At 46.3% G+C, this 22,810-nt stretch overlaps 1 long non-coding RNA gene across 4 annotated transcripts in view; it reads right to left on the reverse strand.

The window, feature by feature from the left end:
- Nucleotides 1-1,459: 1,459 nt before the first annotated feature.
- Nucleotides 1,460-22,810, reverse strand: part of LOC146871690 (uncharacterized) — a 291,696-nt gene continuing 270,345 nt past the window's right edge. For 2 of the 4 annotated variants that reach the window (XR_014981035.1, XR_014981034.1), the window contains exons 2-3: nucleotides 22,183-22,263; nucleotides 6,332-8,870 (exon numbers count right to left, since the gene is read on the reverse strand). This is a non-coding gene — a long non-coding RNA (uncharacterized LOC146871690). Of the gene's footprint in view, nucleotides 1,512-1,612; nucleotides 1,698-6,331; nucleotides 8,871-22,182; nucleotides 22,264-22,810 lie in introns of those variants that run through there. The other 2 variants (XR_014981033.1, XR_014981036.1) reach the window with 2 other exon arrangements.

The raw sequence follows: 22,810 nt of genomic DNA on the forward strand, positions 1-22,810 counted from the left end.
TAGAGCCAGGAGGTCATGATAGCTCAAGCAGTGGCAGGCAACAGAGGGCATGAAGCGACAGTGACTGCAGTCAGAGAGTAGGGGGAGAAGGCTGTATTGCAGCGGTGGCTCCTCCACTACGGCGGAAAAGCGTCACCCCCCCCCTCCCCCCCAGCACTTTAAAAATGTAAAAATAAAGCGAGTTAAAAAACTGTTTTATTTAGCTTGTGCCAGGGTTATGATAGGCTGGAGGGGGAGTGGTGGGCTCTACCTACACTGTGCATGTTGTTTTTGGCTGGCTGTCTCAGGCCAGCCAAAAACCACTTGCGCAGTGACCCCTCTCTAACCCCAGCTGCATTGCTGGGGCTGGAGCGCAGGCACAGACTCCCAATCTGTCCTGGAGTGCACATTATTGGCGCTCATGCCAATCCTGAAGCTGCTCTCATGTAAGGATTTGATGAGAGCAGATTCAGGATTGGACGCAGGTCTGCTGGGAACCTGTCAAGGAGAGGTTACCTGCCTAGCTACTTCCACAGGGTCCTCAGAGAGAATCCCATAATCAACAAAACAGGGCCAGAGGAGACAATTGTACAAAATAATCCAATAATCAATGACGTTAAGCAAAAATATATTACAATTTTATTATCCAATAGTCAAAATCAATTGATAAAACAATAAAGAATAGACATACGGAGGTTACATCAAAAATTGGTGCAACAACATAGCAATGTCCCACAAAACTCAATCAGAATGATCAATCATACTAACATGCACTCAAGTCAACACACACATTCAACAACAAAAATCCACAACAGCAGCGGAGTAATACAGCTGCCACATGATGATAGAATGACAAGATTTTAAATATCATCCAAGGGGTGAGGGTAGAAGCAGTCCAGCTACCCAACACACATTAAACGCCAACGCGCGTTTCGGTGTCTAGCCCCAGACGGGGCCACACCTTCATCAGGGCGAAGATGGTCAAACAGAATGGGACAGACAAGCAATCCTAAGATCACAAACAAAAAAAAAATATATATATATATATATATATAATCAATGGCTATGGTAACACATGATAATAACATCAATTGATTATGGCGACAAAAGTCAGGCCCAGAAAAATCAGACAATTCAATAATTTTAGCAAAGACATATAAGGCTAAAATATCCGGAATAGAGTGTAAATACCCCTTGAGAATAGAGAAAAAAACAACAAAAACTAGAAAGATGACACATGGTCAGGCCAGGGACGATAAATTAAAACATTTGTGTATTTTTAGAGATAAGCAAAAATAATTACCAAATCACCAGGTGGAAAATAGTGCAAAGAAATAGACCATGTATAGTGGTGCAATAAGGAGAGAAGATAGAAAGTAATAATTAAATCAGAAACTCAGGAGACAGTAATAAAGGGAAAAAGATCTATCTGGAAGCTCTGAAACGAACATTACCTGGATAGGAAGAACAAATAAAGATCCCCAGGGATGCAGAAACGGAATAAAATGACTGGCTTCAATCCAGTAAGGGATCTGCGATTGGAATCAAAGAGATGGGATTACAGATATGGGAGTAGGAATAGCGGCATCTTCTCAGGGCACAAAATACGTAGAAACAGAGACACCATACCCACCAGAGATTAACCACATAGATTCGCGTCGACTATTCATTTCAGTAGACGCCAGAATACGATTCCCAAGGGTGCCACAGGTAAATATCTGTCGGGCGGCAGGAGCAAAAGGCTATAGGTGAGACAGTTTCTTCAAAAGCATTAAACAGTTTCTCTATAGCAAAAATAGAAACAGAAATAAAGAGAGGAAACTAACTAGCATAGTGATCAATGTCCTAGGAAGGTAAGATACAAAATGGACTTTCGAGGAAAACTTCATATCAAGAATATTAGTTTAAAGGCTGCTGTCGGGAAAGGTGAAGCAGAGTACACCTGGAGGCAGGGGCCATCAACCAGTATCAACAGTAATATGTACAATCATAGTTGAGTTATTCAGAGAGTAAACTGCAGAACGGTGTAAAACATGCAAGCGGGCAGGTATGGGGCATATGTCTGACTTATAGCGGCCAATGGTGGCCTCAAAAAGGTTCAGGGAGGACAGGCAGGATTTTAACAGCCCAGTAGCGGACTTACCGGTTCGACGAGAAGGTAGATCTGCTTCCTCCGCGGAGCGTTTGGAAAGATGACGTGACCGGCATCAATGGGCTAGATAACGTAAGAAACAAGCATTTACAATGCAATGGTCTCGGCATTGGTAAAGTTAGAGCTATTGGCATTGCTCATGACATTATTTCTGTTTTATGTTTTTTGTTTTTAAAACATTTAAAGAAACGGCATTGTCATGAGCAATGCCAATAGCTCTAACTTTAACAATGCCGAGACCGTTGCATTGTAAATGCTTGTTTATTTTGTTACCTCAAAGGAAAGCATACCAGCCAATGGGGCGTGTAAATCCATTAATCCAAGCAGTGGGAGCGGTAACTGCCGACCGATTCGGTCTTCATAGGCCTCATCAGCAAGATGGGAGTTCTTTCCTGTGGCACAGGGAGCAAGGGGAAAAGCCGACACCAGTCTGGGGTTACTTGTGACGAGAAATCTGAAAAGCTTCGAGGCAGCTGGCAAAATGTTCGAGAACTACAAAACATGTGAATCACTGGAGCGAAATGAAGGAATAAATAATGCATCACCAAACAAACAGAAGATCCCTTTAAGATGGGGGGGGGGGATTCGGCAGTAGCCACGTGCAGGGATCTGCCTTTTGTGCCGCGGCGGAGGCTCGAAGAGTGGCTTGGGAGCTGGAAATGTGGCAGACTGCGGTGCCCTGAGCTGAGCCTTGCTGCCTTTCTCCGTGGTGAAGCAGAAATGCCTCGGAGAAAGGCAGTGTCCTTTTCGGATTCGGGGGCGTGTTTGGAGAATGAGACTTTCTTTAAAAAACACGCCCCCCGATCCGAAAAGGACGGGGCATGATTGGAGTGACGGGACCTCTTCTCCAATGGCTGGCCAGCATTTACGAGGCCAGCCAATGGAGAACAGGGCAGAAGAGGGGCGGGTTCAAGCCCCTCTTCTCCCAAGTCATTAAATCTCTGGACTTCCGGTCTGCCGACCGGATGGTCCCGAGACCTAAAAAGGGGGGGGTGGATACAAAAAAGTGCACGGATTCGTTTACACTGGTGACTGAAAACAAGTGAGGCCACTTCTGCTCAGGCCCCCTGCCCCGCTAGGTATGCATGCATTAATGGGCCGGCCCAGCGAGAGAAAGGGAGTGACACCTCTGCCTATTGATAAACATGAGGTAATGAGCACCCATCTGCCACCAGAAAGGCCACTCAGACACTCACTGGGCCACTGGCTGTATCTGAATAACAGCGACACCGCCCAAATCTGCTACCCAGACCGCTCCAAAAAGCAGCCAACAGTTAGAACTAGGCACTGGCCCCTCGGGCATTGCCCGAGTGACTGCGTTACCAATCCGACGCTGGCCTTCTCCATACCTGCCAACTCACATGGTGCCACTGTGACACACTATGTCGGCTCCCATCACACGGTCTCCCAAAGAGGAGCCGATATCACACCGTACCAGGGAAAACAAGCTGAAAACCATTGTAAATAGTGGTTTTTCAGCTCGTTTTCCGAGGCTTTGAACTGCTGAAGTCCATTAAGGGGTGCCAAAAACCCCAGGACATTGGCACCAGCCTCAGCAAGCTTTTTTTGGGGAGGAGGGGGCTTGGGGGTGTGGTTCAAAAGTTCCCCGTAGGTACTTCTGGCATGAGGCCCTTCAAGGGCCTCTCCCTCCTCACACGGTGAGATTGTTCATCAATTTGGCAGGTATGCTTCTCGATTACATATTAGTCACGTAGGGTAATGAGTCCTGTTCCATCATTTTCCTCTGCTTGCCATAGTATGCAGCATATGAAAGTTGAGAACCCCGAGCTACAGGCTTTTGTTAGGCAGACTACATGAATGTCTTTTATTAATTTTGTTCACTCTGTTATTTTAAGGGTCGTGTTTACGTGAATTAACCTTTCGTTAAGCAGGCTGCCTTGTTGCATTCGCCTGGATTATTCAGTGTACTTGTAGAGGCAATCAAGTTAGCAAGACTTTATTAATCAGATAAAATCATGTTTTAGATCTCACTATTACAGACGGAGAGAGTTGGACCGCAGAGCCCCGTTATCTACAAGCAGGGCCCCCCCGCTCATGAAAGCACATTAGGCTTTTCATTAGTTAATTGCATCACTGCCTTCTGAATGGATCGACGCTTTGTGGTAGTGTAAAGCGATCATCGCCTTTGTGTTCTTGCTGATTACCCATTATGTAGCCACCCCCCGCTTCCCTGAACAAACAGCATGAAGTGGGCATGATGAAACTGATCTGTGGTTGATTCGGGTGAGTTAGGGCGGGAGTGACGGTGTTTGGATTGAGACCAGACAGTGCTGTATTTAGCAGAGGGGGGGGGGGCTGCGGCCTCATTTTATTCAGCAGCGAGGACGCCACTTATCTGTCCACCTAGGCACTATCCGAGCAAGGGCTAGCTCGGAGTGCACGGATTTAAAGCATTTTAAATGTGCTGCCCCCACCACACCCCGTTTGGTATATGTGTTGGACTTGTCTTTCTTCTGACCAAAGGTTGAAAGAAACTATAGTCTTTCTACAGTTTCTAGTATAGCCGATCGTGTCTGTTTCATGCCTGAGTTTTTGTCTCTTTTCTGTGTCTATGCTACGTTTCTTCCGCTCCCATCCGCCATCGAGGTCATGGGCAAAACTAACCCAATAGTTGTTGTGGTTAAACGTTTAATGCGACCATTTACACTGTGGCTCGCGCCATCATTAGCGCGACATGAACCTGATCCAGGAAAAAGAGACACGTCGGATAAGGCGCACCGAGGCAGATTACTGTCAGTGCCGAGCCCTGCCCTCATTAAACATGGCGGCTGGATCACGTGACGGCGAGGGCGGTACACCGAGCTGGGGATTCCCCAACGCATGGTTAACGCTGCAGCAGAGGTAGAGCCGGTCGGGGTACAGAAGAGCGGCGGCTGACGAGGAGCTGGGCAGTCAGAGGTATGGAGGGCTGAAGGGGGAAGAGGGATGCAAACATGTGAATCACTGGAGCGAAATGAAGGAATAAATAATGCATCACCAAACAAACAGAAGATCCCTTTAAGATGGGGGGGGGGAGGGATTCGGCAGTAGCCACGTGCAGGGATCTGCCTTTTGTGCCGCGGCGGAGGCTCGAAGAGTGGCTTGGGAGCTGGAAATGTGGCAGACTGCGGTGCCCTGAGCTGAGCCTTGCTGCCTTTCTCCGTGGTGAAGCAGAAATGCCTCGGAGAAAGGCAGTGTCCTTTTCGGATTCGGGGGCGTGTTTGGAGAATGAGACTTTCTTTAAAAAACACGCCCCCCGATCCGAAAAGGACGGGGCCTAATCGGAGTGACTGACCTCTTCTCCAGTGGCTGGCCAGCATTTACGAGGCCAGCCAATGGAGAACAGGAGAGAAGAGGGGCGGGTGCAAGCCCCTCTTCTCAAAGACATTAAATCTCCGGACTTCCGGTCTGCCGACCGGATGGTCCCGAGACCTAAAAAAGCACGTTCGTTTTGAAGGTTTCCGACGTCAAAGGGCACCAATCATAGGAGAGGAAGAAATGAAGGTAGAAAGGGGACTAGAATGATTTCATATCACTGCTATAGGGCCGCGGCCATCAAAGGATCAGGCATGCCACCGCAGATCCGGAAACCGGTCCCTTGTTCAGCAGAAGAAAGGAATTAAAGAGGGAAAGTTTTACTAAATGCGCGGAAGGCGTATGATCCTTTCTGTCTCGACACCAAGGTACAAGGCCTAAAAAGGAGGATATGTGTCAGAGAAAAGAATTTTTTTAATAAAGAAATAGTTAAAGAAGCAAATACAGACAAGTAAAACAAAGCAAAAAACTGCAAGGATAAAAAAGGAACAGTCGTCCAGATCAAATAGACGAGTATAATAAGCCCACGAGGGAGTCTCAGAACTCATTCAGAACATAGGAAAAGCAATTCAAAAGCTGAGAGTTAGATTATCGCATTCTCCCACGGACAGTGTTTATGATGGCCTTTCTTAACAGAGTTAAGGAAGTAAATCCAAAATACCTCTCTGTTTTTTGCGGATCAACATGGGGTCCTTACCTGGATTCACACAGATTTTTCCAGGATAGACCACTTAAGATCAGTCTCAGAATGGTTCAAACTAAGCCAATGAGGGACAAGGGGAGCCGAGAGTTTCTTAGTTCGAATATTTGACTTGTGTTCCCCAATTCGGATTCTACACACCCGTCCAGTTTCTCCAACATATATCAAATCACAGGGACAAACAATGATATAGATAATGTTGGAGGTACGGTGAAGTAATCTAATAGTAATCCCAAGGGCCACACTTACCAGTGGCCCACAATATCAGGTCAATAATAAGCAGTTGGCAACGTAGAAGGTTCAAGCGTTTATTGGCCATAACAGAACTCTATATAGAGGAGCCTCATCGATCCTCACCCATCAGGTGCGCCGAGGAAGACTGCTGGCCCCTTGACAGAGTCACACTTATATACATAACAGATTCAGCATACAAAGCATTGTAAGTGGAAAAACACCAGTTAGCCCTAGAGCTCCTAAATGAGCTCATACCATCTGCCCGTATAAGGTTACTATCTTCTTCAGAGAAGGTCGGCCGGGTGACTCCCTTTCGTCTCGGGCACAGAGGCATTTCGCTCAATACTCCCTTCTGCAGATGTGATCTTGGGCCTCAGATAGAAAGGAAAAACAGTTCACTTTCAGCTGCTCTCAGTAAATCAGACTCCAAGAGGGAGGGGAAACTGTGCCCTGCACGGAGCTAAACATCATAGATACATTGTGCTAACATTACATTGTACGAACAAACAGAATAAGACATATGAATCCCACAGAACGGCCCTTTTTGCACAATGTAGCTAACATACCAAATTAATCTCCAAAGATACCTTCATCTATCTGCATCATGTCGTATATTTCCTTCTGTGCTAATTGAGTACCTATCTTTGCTGTGTTTATTTTAGGTTCAGGGAGGGCAAGATGAATTCGATCAGTACAATAAGAACCGCAAGCAGGTCCACATTGTATGCAGACACAACAGGTGAAAAGGACACCTGTTATTCCTAAGAGAGTCATGAATATTTTCCATCCCCAAGTGGTAAGGAAACCCCAAAACCAACCAGAAATGGACCAGGTACCTGTATCTGCATGAATTTCAGATACTAGTCAGTTCAGCCTTTGAATGGGATCGGCCCTTTTTGGCGTGATGTAGCCAATATTCAAACAAAAACTAAACAGAGAACACTCCCTCATCCGTAAGTGCCACTGAAACTAAGAATCGGACATCCATTGTCTGCAGAGGGTGAGATCACCACTACTTTGCACTAAACCAACATTCATTTAATTAATCATGCCTCTGAAAGCCAAAGAGATGGCATGAGGAAAATTCAAATTGAGGCCTAAAGCCTAGGCCAACCTATACTCTTGGATGACATATATGGAATGATATGTTCTGCATTATTATATACAGGTACTCAGATACATTTTCTAATAATGAAACATTCTGCTCAAGGGAAAGAGCTAGCATACTCAGTGAGGTCGAACCATTGGAATCCTACACCTCATTTTCTTATCTGTTAAGGAAAATTCATGCTTCCCTCATTACATTTGGACAGGCATTTAGATGCATAGTACCTTGTTACTGTTCTCTCAAGATCTATCTCTGATGCAATACACTGTACCTCAGGACATCTTCATAACCCAATTTACTTCACTTTGCAGCGCGATAAATATTTACATTACCATAATTAGGCCCATCTACCTATACACTTATAACAAAAATAGGGACAAACCCAGATCATCCTTTACTAGACAGAGTGGGAAGCGATCCGTGGACCCTACAACTAATAGATACTATCATTACTCCATCTGTGTCAGTCTTGGGGGTACGTTTCATCATAGGATGAATTTGACGCTACTTCCACTAATCAGAATACTATTCTAAAACAGTGCCAGCAAAAACAGTAAGAATCAGTCTCATAACACCCAACTGCTCGTGCAAATACAACTATGCCCAGAGTCCGTTCGAAGCCTCTCTGGCAGGCTTCTATTGTTCATCAAGGTCTGCTTCCATCGTCATATTTGGCCTCTTGATCAGGCCCTCCATGAAAATAGTTCTTCGTAGTATCCGTTGGAGTGCCCTCCTGGCAAACACTCACAGCTCACTCGAAAGTCTCAATGTCACTAGGCAGTGCACCAACATCTTTCCTCTGTGGCAGGTACTATCATAGACACAGATCATATCGTGCAGAAAGTTTCAAGTTCAGCTACACCCTCAGGCTCCAACACTCATCATTCAGTGTCAGAGGACATTCGGGCTGCTGTTTCATGGGTACCACAAATATAGTGCCTTTTGCCAATCGTAGATTCTCCGGTGCACTGCCTTTCCATTGATACAAAGGAAAAGGGGGGTGGCCAAAACTCAGGCCAAGGGGATCAGGGGACCGCGCGCTGTCAGAGGTTACTAGCACATGACAGGTAGAAAACTGAAGAAGCTGAACGACGGCCCTGCCATCAACAACAGGGATTCCTCTCCTTTGCACTGAAGTTCTGCGGCCAACAGGCCTCCTCCTTCTCTGATGTCCGACGCTATCCAATGAGGCAAGCACGATGCTACAGTTGATGAAGCATTGGCAATCGCGGTCCAATTTTACTACTTTCTGGGTGTTGAGACTGTAGGGCCAGGACATGTAGCCCTCATCTGTAGCTGGCACTGATGGGAATTAGGACTCATCTTTATCACCGTTCTGCAGGGTATCATTCTTCCTTTTACTCTGGAAGATCCCGCAGAACCTAGTGATGCAGGAAATGTGACATGATTGTTAAATTTCTTTCAAGTACAGAAAAACAATTCCTAGTATTTAACAAGGTGACTGCAAGCAGGTGGCCTGCAATCTTTGAGGGAGTGGCCATACGCCATGGGACTACTCTAAAATGTACTGTTTTTCCATTGGGCACTTTCTATTATCTTCTGTCATCTAGGGGTAGATAGCTACAGGGGAATTCTATCTGTATGTATGTCTTCACACATAATAGCATCGTATAATGGGGTAAACATCTCTTGAAATACTAGATCTGTGTGCTCCTATAGTTCTTAGTAAATCAGACTCCAAGAGGGAGGGGAAACTGTGCCCTGCACGGAGCTAAACATCATAGATACATTGTGCTAACATTACATTGTACGAACAAACAGAATAAGACATATGAATCCCACAACAGCAATTAGTCATTCCCTGGAGGGAAACATTGCGATCAGGGGTTTGGATAGTATCGCCCACGATGGCATTAGGGCACGCTTGACATGTGCCACAGCGATGATTTCCTTTAATAGGTCCCAGGCCGCAGATGGATTTTTGACATGGAGAAAGGAGCTCCTGTGTCTTCCCTCTAACTAGATGATTTTTGATGTTTTTATTTCTCTTGAATGCGAAAAGGGGTTTAGGAAGTATGTTGTCATCATTGCCCGTGTTTAAAAGGTGCCAACAGGAGTTGATAGTTTTTCTCAGTTTATGGTTGATGTTGGAATGTTTGGTGACACAAACAAGTTTATCCATGGATTTCTTCTCGTTGGTTTGGAACATAGTCTCTCGATTGAAATACCTAGCTCTTTTAAGGGACTCCTTGATTAGTTTACGGGGATACCTTCGGTTAGAGAGTTTTTTCTTTGAGTATATCGGCTTGTTCCAAGAAGTCTTTAATATCAGTACAGTTCCTTCGAAGACGAAGAAATTGGCTGAAAGGGAGACTATCCCTTTGGCAACGGGGGTGGTAACTGCCGTACTGTAAGGCAAATGCTACTTACCAGTATGCATCTGTTCTTGGCATGTAGAGCTGCAGATCTACACACTGTGCATAGATCGCCATCTGGTGTTGGGCCTGGATGTTTGCAGTTGTTTTTCCTCTTGGAAAGTCTTTGGAAGTCACAAGGTATGTGACTCCTCCTTTGGATCGTATTGCGCATGGGCATCGGCTCCATCCTCAGATTGTTTTTCGCCAGCAGGGAAAGATGGAGCGTAGTAATAACAGTGAAGATGCCCATGTGTGTTGTATCTAAATAAGATAAACTGGAACAGATAAAGGCAGCCGGGGAGGCGGGTGGGCGTGTGTAGATCTGCAGCTCTACATGCCAAGAACAGATGCATACTGGTAAGTAGCATTTGCCGTTCGAGGCATATGAGCTGCAGATTACACACTGTGCATAGATTATATAGCAGTACCCATCCTTAGCGGCGACTACCCGTATCTGTTGCAGTGGTTTGAAATAATGTTTTGAGTACAGCCTGGCCCACACTAACCTGTTGCTTAGTTTGCACATCTACACAGTAATGTTTAGTGAAAGTGTGCGGTGTTGACCATGTAGCTGCTCTGCAGATATCATCTAATAGGATGTTCCCTAGAAATGCCATTGAAGCCCCTATTTTACGCGTAGAGTGGGCTTTAGGGGGAACGGATAGCGTTCGTTTTGCTTTGTGGTAGAAAATCTGAATGCATTTGACAATCCACCTAGCTATCCCCGACTTGGAGATGGGGTTGCCTTTGTGTGGTGGTGAGAAAGAGACAAACAGTTGTCTGGTCTTACGAAAAGGTTGTGTTCTCTCGATGTAGTAGAGTAAGGCTCGTTTGACATCTAATGTGTGAAGAGCTCTTTCTGCAACGGTCTGTGGTTGCGAGAAGAATACTGGTAGTTCTACAGATTGGTTTAGGTGAAAAGGAGAAATGACTTTAGGGAGGAATTTTGGGTTAGTACGGAGAACAACCTTGTTATGGTGCATTTGAAAAAAAGGTTCTTGAATGGTAAGTGCTTGTATCTCACTGACCCTTCTGAGGGAAGTGATGGCTACAAGAAAGGCGGTTTTCCATGTTAGGAATTGAAGTTCACATTTGTGTAGAGGTTCAAAGGGAGGTCCCATTAGTCTGGTGTGAACGATATTTAGGTTCCACACAGGTGAGGGTGGCACTCTGGGGGGAATTATTCTTTTGAGGCCTTCCATGAAGGCTTTAATGGCAGGTACTCTAAAAAGTGATAGATGTTGCCTGTTTTGTAGATAAGCTGCTATGGCTGCAAGGTGCAGTCTAATGGACGTATAGGCTAGATTGCATCTTTGTAGGTGTAGTAAATTGCCTATGATGTGTTGAATGGACACATCTAGGGGATTGATGGTATTGTTGTGACAATAGACAACAAAACGTTTCCATTTGCCTGCGTAGCACGCTAGAGTGGTGGGTCGCCTACCTTCTTTAATGACGTTCATGCAGTCAGGGGGAAGATTTAGATAACCGAATTCTAGGATTTCAGGAGCCAGATCCCAAGGTTGAGCTGAGCTGGGTCCGGGTGCCTGATCTCTCCATGGTTCTGGGTTAAGAGGTGTGGAGAGATGTGTAACTTTTGGTGCGGTACTACAGATAGTTTCAGCAGTGTGGTGTACCACGGTTGTCTGGCCAAAGTTGGAGCTACTAGGATTAGTGTGAGGGAGTGTTGTTGTAGTTTGCGCACCACTAATAGAATGAGTGGGAGAGGCGGAAAAGCGTATGCAAATCTGCCTGACCAGTTCATCCATATAGCATTGCCTTTGGACAATGGGTGTGGATATCTGGCGGCGAAGGTTGGGCATTTGGCGTTTTCATGGGTGGCGAAGAGGTCTATCTGTGGATGCCCCCACATTTGAAAGTACGTGCGAAGAACTTGTGGGTGGAGTTCCCACTCGTGGAGTTGTTGTGTTTGTCTGCTGAGCAGATCTGCCATAGTGTTTTGGACTCCTGGGACATGTTGGGCTAGCAGAGAGATTTTCTGGGGTATGGCCCATCTCCATATGCTCTGTGCTAGCTGAGAGAGCTATGGAGAGTGTGTGCCACCTTGTTTTTGTATATAATACATGGCTGTCATGTTGTCTGTGCGGACTAGGACTGCCTTGCCTGAAATCTGTGTTTGAAAAGATTTTAGGGCTAAAAAAATGGCTTGTAACTCCAGATGGTTGATGTGGAGTAACTTTTGTTGAGGTGTCCATCTGCCCAGCATGGTGTGATGTAATAGGTGAGCTCCCCAGCCGGAGATCGATGCGTTCATTGTCAGTACTATCTGAGGAACCGGGTCCAGGAACGGTCGCCCTTTGGAAAGGTTTTTGGTGGTCCACCACTGCAGAGAGCGATGGTACCAACACCAGATCTGTTAATTGACCCTGGGCCTGGTTCCAGTGGCGTGCTAAGCACTCTTGGAGAGGACGTATCTGGAGTCTTGCGTGAGGTACTATGAATATGCAAGAGGCCATCATTCCTATTAGTTGCATGAACACTCGAGCTGGAAGAGAGTGTTGTGGCTGAAATTTTGCGCGTAGAGCTTGAATGCTTGCTATCCTGGCAGGACTGGGGTAGGCTAGCGCTCTTGAGGTGTCTAAAGTGGCACCCAGATATTGTTTTACGTGTGACGGTTGGAAATGGGACTTTGTGTGGTTTACTGTGAAGCCCAGTTGGGGAAGTACCTGGATAGTGGCGTGCGTGCGTTGTACACACTGGTTGTATGAACTGGCCTTTATGAGCCAGTCGTCTAGGTATGGGAAGACTCGGATGTGTTGTCTCCGCAGGTGTGCTGCCACTACTGCTAGGCACTTGGTGAATACTCGTGGTGCTGTGGTGACTCCAAATGGGAGTACTTTGAATTGGTAGTGTTGGCCGTCCACTACAAATCTAAGGAACTTCCTGTGAGCGTTGTGAACAGGAATGTGGAAATAGGCGTCTTTGAGGTCTAAAGTGGTCAGGAAATCGTTGTGGGAGAGCAGTGGAAGTACCTGCTGAAGTGTTACCACGTAGAAATGGTCTGAGTGTATGTATCGGTTTAGGGCCCTGAGGTCTAGGATGGGCCGTAGAGTGTCGTCCCTTTTTGGTATGAGAAAATATAGGGAGTAGACCCTCATATTTTGTTGGTTGGTAGGAACCCGTTCTATCGCCCCCTTTTGTAGGAGGGAGATTACCTCCTGCTTTAGTAGTGTTAGATGTTCGTGTGACATTGGGTGTTGTCTGGGTGGAATGTTTGGGGGGGTAGATATTAGTTCTAGGCAGTAGCCTGACCGAATTATTTGTGTTACCCATTTGTCTGAGGTGATGGTAGTCCAGACAGGAAGGAAATTTTGGAGTCTGCCCCAACCGGAGTGGGATGGTCTGGGGGGAGTGGAGGGGAGTCATTGGGTAGGTGCGGAGGCAGAGCGGGCGGTGTTTGTCTTGCCTCTGCCTTTATTGTTACTGCCTCTGTAGCCGCCTCTGTGGTAACCCCTTGTAAAGGTGGATTGGGTAGGGGCCTTATATGAAGTGGAAGCAGTGTCAGAGGAGTAGCCTCTGGATGTGCTCCGAAAGGAAGAGCGGCGAAAGGAGCACCTGGGAGGGTGCGATTGTAAGGCTCCCATAGATTTCGCCGTATCGGTGTCTTTTTTCATTTTTTCTAGGGCCTCATCCACTTTTGGGCCGAACAGATGTTCCTGGTCAAAGGGGTGGTTCAGGATGGAAGCTTGCACTTCTGGTTTAAAACCTGAGATCCTTAGCCAGGCATGGCGACGGAGGAGGATGCTGGAATTAATGGCTCTGGAGGCGGTGTCAGCTGCATCTAGGGCACAGCGGATGGAGGTATTGGTAATGGTTTTGCCCTCCTGAATTAACTCGTTTGCCCTATTTTTATATTTGTCAGGGAGGTGTTGCATTATGGCTTCTAGTTCGTCATAATGGGCCCTGTCGTATCTTGCCAGTAGCGCTTGTGTATTAGCGATGCGCCATATGTTGGCAGCTTGGGATGCAGTGCGCTTGCCCGATGCGTCCAAGAGTTTTGACTCTTTGTCAGGTGGTGGTGCTTTGCCTGATGCTTGGGAGTTCGCCCTCTTTTGTGCTGTAGACACTACTAGGGAATCTAGTGGTGCTGGCCCTCTGATGTAGGCGGGATCTGTAGGGGCGGCTTTATAATTTGTCTATGCGCGGGTTAATGACCCTGGCTCTGACTGGGTCTTTAAAGACCTCTGGCGCATGTTTTATAACTCCTTTGAGCATGGGCAGTATGGAGGTGGCCCTATGCGTGGTGTCAAAAGTATTGAGAAGGAAGTCCTCCTCCACGGGGTCGGTATGGAGATCCACCCCGTGATAGTGTGCAGCCCTTTGGAGTAAGTGGTTGAACCCTAATGAGTCTTCTGGTGGGGATGGTCTCGAAGGGTAGAGATCATCTTGCGGGACGTTAGGGATGTCAGGGATGTTATAGTCATTCCATGGGTCTGGGGAGCCCGTGGGAGTGGGGTCCCCTGTAGGTAGGTCATGGGGTACGTCCCCTATGTCATCATAGACATCATCATTGTCATCATTCGGAGAGGGTGTGGGGGAATGATGAGGTGGGGGGGAGAAGGAGGAGGTGGAGGAGGGGAAGGTGGAGGGGGTGAGGAGGTGGTGAAGACATTCTGAAAGGGGAGGTAGCAGAGTCCTTCCTCTTTGGAGGTGGAGCTGGGGCAGGCTTTTCCAGCTGTCTCTTTTTGATGCTGAGCATCAAATGTCCGGTTTTGGGGTCCTTGATCAATGTCTTTTGCAATGGATCAGGAGTAAAAAGCTCTTCAGAGGGTGGTTTGTCCGTGGGCACCGAAGGCATCGGGCCGTGGGTTTTCTTGTTTTAGAGTCTGCGCTAGTCCGCTGTTTGGAGCTATGCGGCCTGGAAAAGGCTGTCTGTTTACTCAGTGCCGAGGTGGTTTTCGGCTTCGAGATATCGGTGTCGGTGGCCTTGTGTTTTTTGCTCGGTTCCAGGGATGGTGTCGGTACCGAGGAGCCAGAGCCGGAGCCGGAGCTGGTTTTCGGCGCCGAGTGTTTCGGTATGGAGCTTGGTGCCGAGGAGGAGGCCATTTTCTTTTTCGGCGTCGGTGCGGAGGAGTGTTTCTCGGCACCGACGGTGGGCTGGCTCGAGCCCGAGCTGCCGGAAGGCTTAATATGCTTCTTTACCGGTCCCGAAGGTGCGGTGTGGGAAGCAGTGTCTTTAGTCTTGCCTAGGCCTGGAGGTGAAGGCAAGACTGTAGCCTTTTTCGGTGCCGTGGAGGGTGTGGGGGGGGTGCTTCGGTACTCACGACCCTCTGTGCCAGAGTGATGTCCTCCACATCTGAATCGTCGGCTTCGGAGGCGCTGACGAGGCCCTCGTCGGTGTGTTGTCCTTCTGGAGCGTCGACGCCTTCCCCGAAGATGTCGTCCGGAATCGCCGTCGATGAGTGTGCCATAGTTCTTCGTGCCCTTCGGTCTCGAATGTTTTTCTTGGACCGGAAGGACTTGCACGCCGGAAAGTCTCGAGCCTCGTGTTCAGGAGAGAGGCAGAGGTTACATACTTCGTGAAGGTCAGTGTGGGGGAATTTGGACCCACATCGAGGGCATTTCTTGAAGGGAGTCCTTTCCATTAGTCAGGACCGGAGCTTGGGTAGGCCCGAAGGCCGCCGTCGACGACTGAAATCGAAGGTCTTGATCGATCAGACCCGCGCCGAGTGTGGAGATCGCGATCGAAAACAATACCGCAAATTGGGGTGAGGATTGCGCGTCGATAGAAGAACTGGAAACTGTTCGGAACCGGAGCGCGAAGATCACATCCGAGCCCGATGGCAGAAAAAAACAATCTGAGGATGGAGCCGAAGCCCATGCGCAATACGATCCAAAGGAGGAGTCACATACCTCGTGACTTCCAAAGACTTTCCAAGAGGAAAAACAACTGCAAACATCCGGGCCCAACACCAGATGGCGATCTATGCATAGTGTGTAATCTGCAGCTCATATGCCTCGAACAAGAGTGTTTCTGGCAGTGGGTTTAGTGAATAGAGAGACATAGAGTTCATTCTGATTGTGTTCAACCCAAACATCCAAAAACTCCAGTTTGTGATTACTGGAGTGAGCCGTGAATCTCAGATTGATATCCGCAGCATTAAGCCAGAGAATAAATTCTTCCAAGGAGATATGAACCCCCTCCCAGATGAAAAAAATATCATCTATAAATCGGACCCATGACCAAACATTCTCATAGAAGGGGGCCATTGTATTGTAGATGTTTATTTGTTCAAAGTGTCCCATATATAGACAGGCTATACTTGGGGCACACGAGGCCCCCATGCTGACTCCCTGAATCTGTTGGAAATAGCTGTTGTTGAACTCAAAGTAGTTCTCACCGAGAACCATATTGAGACATTCGATGATAAAAGGGGCGTTAGTGATCCCAGGTTCAGAGGACAGGATCTCTTGGAGCAACATCAGTACTCCTTCCTGCGGGATATTCGTATATAGGGACTCTAGGTCCAACGTCACCAGAAGTTCCCTGTCAGCATGGTAGTGGGTTCCCTCAATTTTGAAGATGAAGTGGCCCGTGTCTTTGATAAATGATTTTAGTTTGTTGACCAAAACGGTCAACATATTGAGAGAGAGGCTCCGTGGGCCGATCCAATAGTGGATACAATGGGCCTGAGAGGGGGATCAAGAGCCTTTTTATGTGTCGTTGGCACCCCGTAAATGATGGGCATACGGGTGTAAGTAGGTGTCAAGAATTCAGCTTCCTTGGGGCAAATGTATCCCATGACTACCGCAATTTCCACCATGGTCAGAATCCGTTGTTTCAAACCAGGTTCAGGGTTTCTGACAATACGTTTATATTGTCTGGTGGATAAGAGGAGCATGTTCATTTTTTCAATGTACGAAGGGGTATCAAGGATTACAATGCTCCCTCCCTTATCGCAGGGCTTGATAGTTAGGAATTTGTTTCCTTTCAGGGACATCAAGGTAGTGTTTTCCAACTTGGAAAGATTCCCTGGCGTTTTAGGTACGTATTTAAGAATTTTTTCCATTTTGGTGGTCACAACCTTCTCAAAGATACTGACCTCTGGTCCAACAGTATCCAGAGTAGGAGTAAAATCAGAGGGAGGTCTTAATCCAGATATATTCTCAGTAATTTCTAGCGGGGACCTGGTGAGGAAGTATTTTTTTAATCTGATCTTCCGAAAAAACAAAAGGAGGTCTTTCATGAATTCAAATTTGTTGAAGTTGGTAGTGGGAACAAACGAAAGACCCCTAGATAGGAGCAAGACGGCTACTGAGTCAATGCTGGTGGTGGACAAGTTAAACACAGGAATCGTTCTTATGTTTTCCAATATTGATGATGCCGCGTCTGGATGTACATCTGTACCTGACCCTGATGGAAGTTCCTCTGTTGGGGAGTCCGGGTTCTGGGGCGAAAGCTTCCCCTGCGGTTGCCTAAAAAACGATTGGGCATAGTGGGTCTATCAAACGGCTCCTGTCTTGTCTGTTAATTTGGATTATAATTGGGATCATAATTACTGGGACCCTCTTCTTCAGAGTCCGTGGTATCTGAGAATGTCGTAACCTGTCTGTTGCCCCACCTGGGGGCAGCACTATAAGGGCCATTGTTTTCTACGGAAGTGTAAAAGGTAGTTATCAAGTATGGATATGCACGTTCTTATGTGAATAACCTAATATCCTTCCTAAGTTTTTCTGTTTTTCGCTTAAGGAGATAGTCCGAGAAGGAATCTTGTTCTTGGCAGATTTCATCTAACTTTTTCTTACCAATTTCAACTGAGTTGTCTTTTTTTAGCTTCTCCTCTAGTTCTTCTATCTCCTTCTTCAAAATGGCCATGACTTCTCTAGCGGTCTCAATGATCAACATCATCCAATCCCTAGAGCACCTATTGGATATTAGGGCCCATTTCTCTAGGAATTGTCCGATTTCTACAAAGAGTCCGGGTATGTTCCGGACCCTTAGCCCAATAGGAATAGTTCCAGCCTTAAGATGTTCCAGCATAAAATGTGCATGGAATTCTGTCCGTTTAGATTTCTTCCTAAGATTGAGCAATTTCGTCCATTCGCCTTCTAGGCCTTTCGAGAGGGTAAATTGTTTGTCACTACCTGCTGTGAGACCAATCATTTTTGCAAAATCCTCATCCGAGAATCCAAAGGTTTTAATACTTTCCATCCTGAGAGGATAAAGCAAGCCAGGCGGTCAACTAGTCGTGGCCACTTGGAATGTACTAACTAAGATACTCCCGCTAGTCGGGGTACTGCAACTAAAGCAAATCTGGTGGTAAGGACAACACAGGATACTTGATAGGGAATCAGACAAAAGAAAAATACGGAAAAAGAAGTCAGGAGAAGGATACAAAAGAGATTTCCACAAAGGAAAGTGAACAACAATAAAATAGAGTAGGGTGCACACTATTCTGAAAGAAAAGAGCAACCCCCACAGCACCAGGCTGCGAAGAAAATTCCACTAAGAAGGGGGACCCCTGGCAACTAATGCAGGGGAAATATAAGAGACCAATCAAGGAGAGGTTACCTGCCTAGCTACTTCCACAGGGTCCTCAGAGAGAATCCCATAATCAACAAAACAGGGCCAGAGGAGACAATTGTACAAAAGAATCCAATAATCAATGACGTTAAGCAAAAATATATTACAATTTTATTATCCAATAGTCAAAATCAATTGATAAAACAATAAAGAATAGACATACGGAGGTTACATCAAAAATTGGTGCAACAACATAGCAATGTCCCACAAAACTCAATCCGAATGATCAATCATACTAACATGCACTCAAGTCAACACACACATTCAACAACAAAAATCCGCAACAGCAGCGGAGTAATACAGCTGCTGAGAGCCTGTGCCTGCAGCAGCGGAAAAGAGTGGAAGAGCGTGACGCGATGCTGGAGGGCAGCAGGGAATTCATTTTATTTCATTTTTGTATTTGCTGTCCCCCGTTCCTGCCCTCCCGCCTGTTTTGTCAATTTTTCTTTTTAATCTCCGTTGTCACCCGTCCCTTCTTCCCTGCAACATTTCCCCACTACGAGCCGTTTTCGCTGTAGTGACCTGCCACAGAATGGGCATCGTGCTCGCCAACAACCAGGCTGAAAGGGCTAAGCAGCCAACAGTGGAGGGAACCGGGGCTAAAAGAAAAAATCTGCAGTGGGTAGGAGTGCCCCATCAAAGATTTCACAAAACTATCTCCCAAAAAATATGTACCTTTTCGGCCTCAGTATTAACTGTCCATGGTGCTCCTTTTTTAGTGTGTGTCTTTGACCTCTTATCTGCCTTCCATTAACGCCTTGGCTCTTCAAGTGCAATTTCTTGCACTTAAACAGCAGAGATACCTTGCATCTCCTAAAAGCCAATTTATTTTAATTTACTCCTCTTGGTGGATTCCTAGCAAGGGTTTTCCCTGCTCCAGTTCAAAAGAAAACTTACAATTTTGGCGTTCCCCTGCTGCTGTAAAAAGGCCAGCTTTGGAGGTCATCTATTGAATTCTTGTTTTATTTAAATTTGCTCATTATAAATGTTTGCCTCACTAACAATAGCAGCATTTATATATATTCTCTTTCCTATAGTCCATCCTGTACTTCCCACTGCTACCATCTGCTTTTTGCCATGGCGGACTATTCTGAAGTCCATAGTATTTTGCTTAGCGAAGGTTGCCTCTGAAACTATTCTTGTATGCTCCCACAGAGGTCCTCTAAGTCCTAGGTTCGCAAACTATTCTCTGATACTCCCACAGGACCAGAAGTCCACTAAGTCCTAGGTTGGCAAACTATTCTCAGATACTCCCACAGCACCAGAGGTCCACTACGTCCTAGGTCCGTAAACTATTCTCAGATACTCCCACAGGACCAGCGGTCCACTAAGTCCTAGGTTCGCAAACTATTCTCAGATACTCCCACAGGACCAGCGGTCCACTAAGTCCTAGGTTCGCAAACTATTCTCAGATACTCCCACAGGACCAGTGGTCCACTAAGTCCTAGGTTCGCAAACTATTCTCAGATACTCCCAGGTGACCAGCGGTCCACTAAGTCCTAGGTTCGCAAACTATTCTCAGATACTCCCACAGGACCAGAAGTCCACTAAGTCCTAGGTTCACAAACTATTCTCAGATACTCCCACTGGACCAGCGGTCCACTAAGTCCTAGGTTCACAAACTATTCTCAGATACTCCCACAGGACCAGCGGTCCACTACGTCCTAGGTCCATAAACTATTCTCAGATACTCCCAGGTGACCAGCGGTCCACTAAGTCCTAGGTTCGCAAACTATTCTCAGATACTCCCACAGGACCAGAAGTCCACTAAGTCCTAGGTTCACAAACTATTCTCAGATACTCCCACAGGACCAGCGGTCCACTAAGTCCTAGGTTCGCAAACTATTCTCAGATACTCCCACAGGACCAGCGGTCCACTAAGTCCTAGATTCGCAAATTATTCTCTGATACTCCCACAGGACCAGCGGTCCACTAAGTCCTAGATTCGCAAACTATTCTCAGATACTCCCACAGGACCAGCGGTCCACTAAGTCCTAGGTTCGCAAACTATTCTCAGATACTCCCACAGGACCAGCGGTCCACTAAGTCCTAGATTCGCAAACTATTCTCAGATACTCCCAGGGGACCAGCGGTCCACTAAGTCCTAGGTTCGCAAACTATTCTCAGATACTCCAACAGGACCAGCGGTCCACTAAGTCCTAGATGTGCAAACTATTCTCAGATACTCCCACAGGACCAGCGGCCAACTAAGTCCTAGGTTCGCAAACTATTCTCAGATACTCCCAGGGGAGCAGCGGTCCACTAAGTCCTAGGTTCGCAAACTATTCTCAGATACTCCCACAGGACCAGCGGTCCACTAAGTCCTAGGTTTGCAGATTTCTACCCACCCACACGCTGGTCACGCTTCTCTCATTAACGAGAACAAGATTCAATGCCGCCTCATTACACACAGACTGTACTGCTAACAGGCAAGACCCAATCTGTGAGCCCAATATGTGCCTCATTTTTATTGTAATCAATGTGTGCAGTTTCTGTGTCACAGGCTAGGCCAAACGCAATGAAAACGTTTCAAAAATGTAAAAGGACACTCTGCCCCAGTCCTTCAAATTATCTGGACAATCATCAACTTTATCACATTAAACTCTAAACTTGGCTTGTGCATCTTCCCAGCACTTTTCCTTTGTATGCTGATCTAACTTTTTGCATTTAAAATGCCAAGAGACTACTGTATGGTAGATTTTCATTCTCCAAATACAAAATTCCACTCATCGCTTTCTTTTTTGGATATCGCATGCGTCTCTCTGCACTTTCCGCTGGTATGGTGCCTGATAATGCGTCACTGTGCTGTCCACTGAGAACCTTCGGTCTACATCCAGGGATGAGGATTAATGTAGCTCCTTTTTATTAGGTCTGGACGGTAGCCCTCTTCATCCACTGTTCCATTAATTAGAATTCACATCTGCTTCTGCCCACAACAGCATACGGCAAGGGGGAAATGGGTCAGTCCGCTTCGCCATGGACTCTCTTGCACTGTGAATGGCGGCATTTTCCTGACCAAAAGAGCCCATCCACCTAAAAAGTAGTGCACTACAATGCCAAGCCCGATGGTTAAATTTCTCCTTTTGTGTCTTTATTTTGGTTCCACTTTATTTTGTGAGAGCCCAGCAACTTTTCCCACACTTTGTTTACAAACGTATGAATGCATTATTTTCATTTATTCATTTTTTTAACTTTTCGTTTCCATTACACATGCTTACAAAAAAAAGGGGGGGGGGGGGGGAGGCGGAAATCAGAGGCTTGCCAAGATCAGACATGCTTTGCCAATGCTGGTCTTCGATTGTACTGGATTTAAACTTCATTTTTGCTGACAATTAATTAATTACTATTGATTTATATTTATATTTGAATTTCTGAAAAGACTAAGGTCAATGCAAAGCATTAAAGTGAGTTGCCAAACAGCATATTAAGGCACCTAAAATCAGAAATTCCCCTTTAAGAACAGATGTAGGCAGGAAAAGATTAGTAGGAGACTAAAACATAGGCAATACTTCCAGAAACAACAGTAGTCACAAACAATGCTGGAGTTTACAATGAAGGGCAGCCTGCCACCCATAAGTAGCATTTCCTATGGACTATTGTTGCCTGATTGGAAATCAGCCTCTCGTATGAAACATTTTTATTCATGTCCCTTGCCATGTCAGAAACCTATCTATGACCCATGAAGTAAAATGGAAATAAAATGTATATAGAAGGCTGGCACAAATTGTTGGGAGCTCACTTAGAAGAGGTTTATTCACCACCTGGACTTACCATTTTGTCGTGAATGTTGGGCGATCCTGGATAGTTGTACTTGCCTGCTACTGCTGGCCGCCTGTCTGCCATGCAATCACACTGTGGAAACAAAAGACAAAGATAATTAAGGTGGCCCAAACTCAAAGTCTCTGAGATCTGGCACAGAGCCGCCACGTCCACAGGTGAGACATGGCCCTATCACAGGCCTACCCAAAAGTCAATGAGGCGGACAGCCCATAAGGACAGACTATGCGCGTACTTGCCAGCTCTGCAATCCCATTCTAAAGTTAACACCTCACACCCAAAGCCTCCAAAGACTGAACGACAAGGGATAAACCCAGGCCAAGTAGTTAAACAGTTGACTTTGGAACAAGAGAGTAGGTAGGGCATGAGTTCGAATCCCATCTCAGCTTGTCTTGACAGAAAGAATGTCTGGCCGTGGGTAAATCCTTTTACCTTCCTGCGCCTTAGATTCCTTAACCATATAAACAAGCATTTGCAATGCAATAGGTCTCGCATTTACGCGACTTTAAGCTATTGGCATTGTAAATGACAATGCCCTTTATTTATGTTTTAAAAACCATACCAGAGAGGAGTATCACATACAGTCAGTCAATATTCCTGGATGAACTCCCCCGGCTTCTAG

This window comes from Triturus cristatus, chromosome 1_1, assembly GCF_964204655.1.
Source record: "Triturus cristatus chromosome 1_1, aTriCri1.1, whole genome shotgun sequence".
Classification (NCBI taxonomy): Eukaryota; Metazoa; Chordata; class Amphibia; order Caudata; family Salamandridae; genus Triturus; species Triturus cristatus.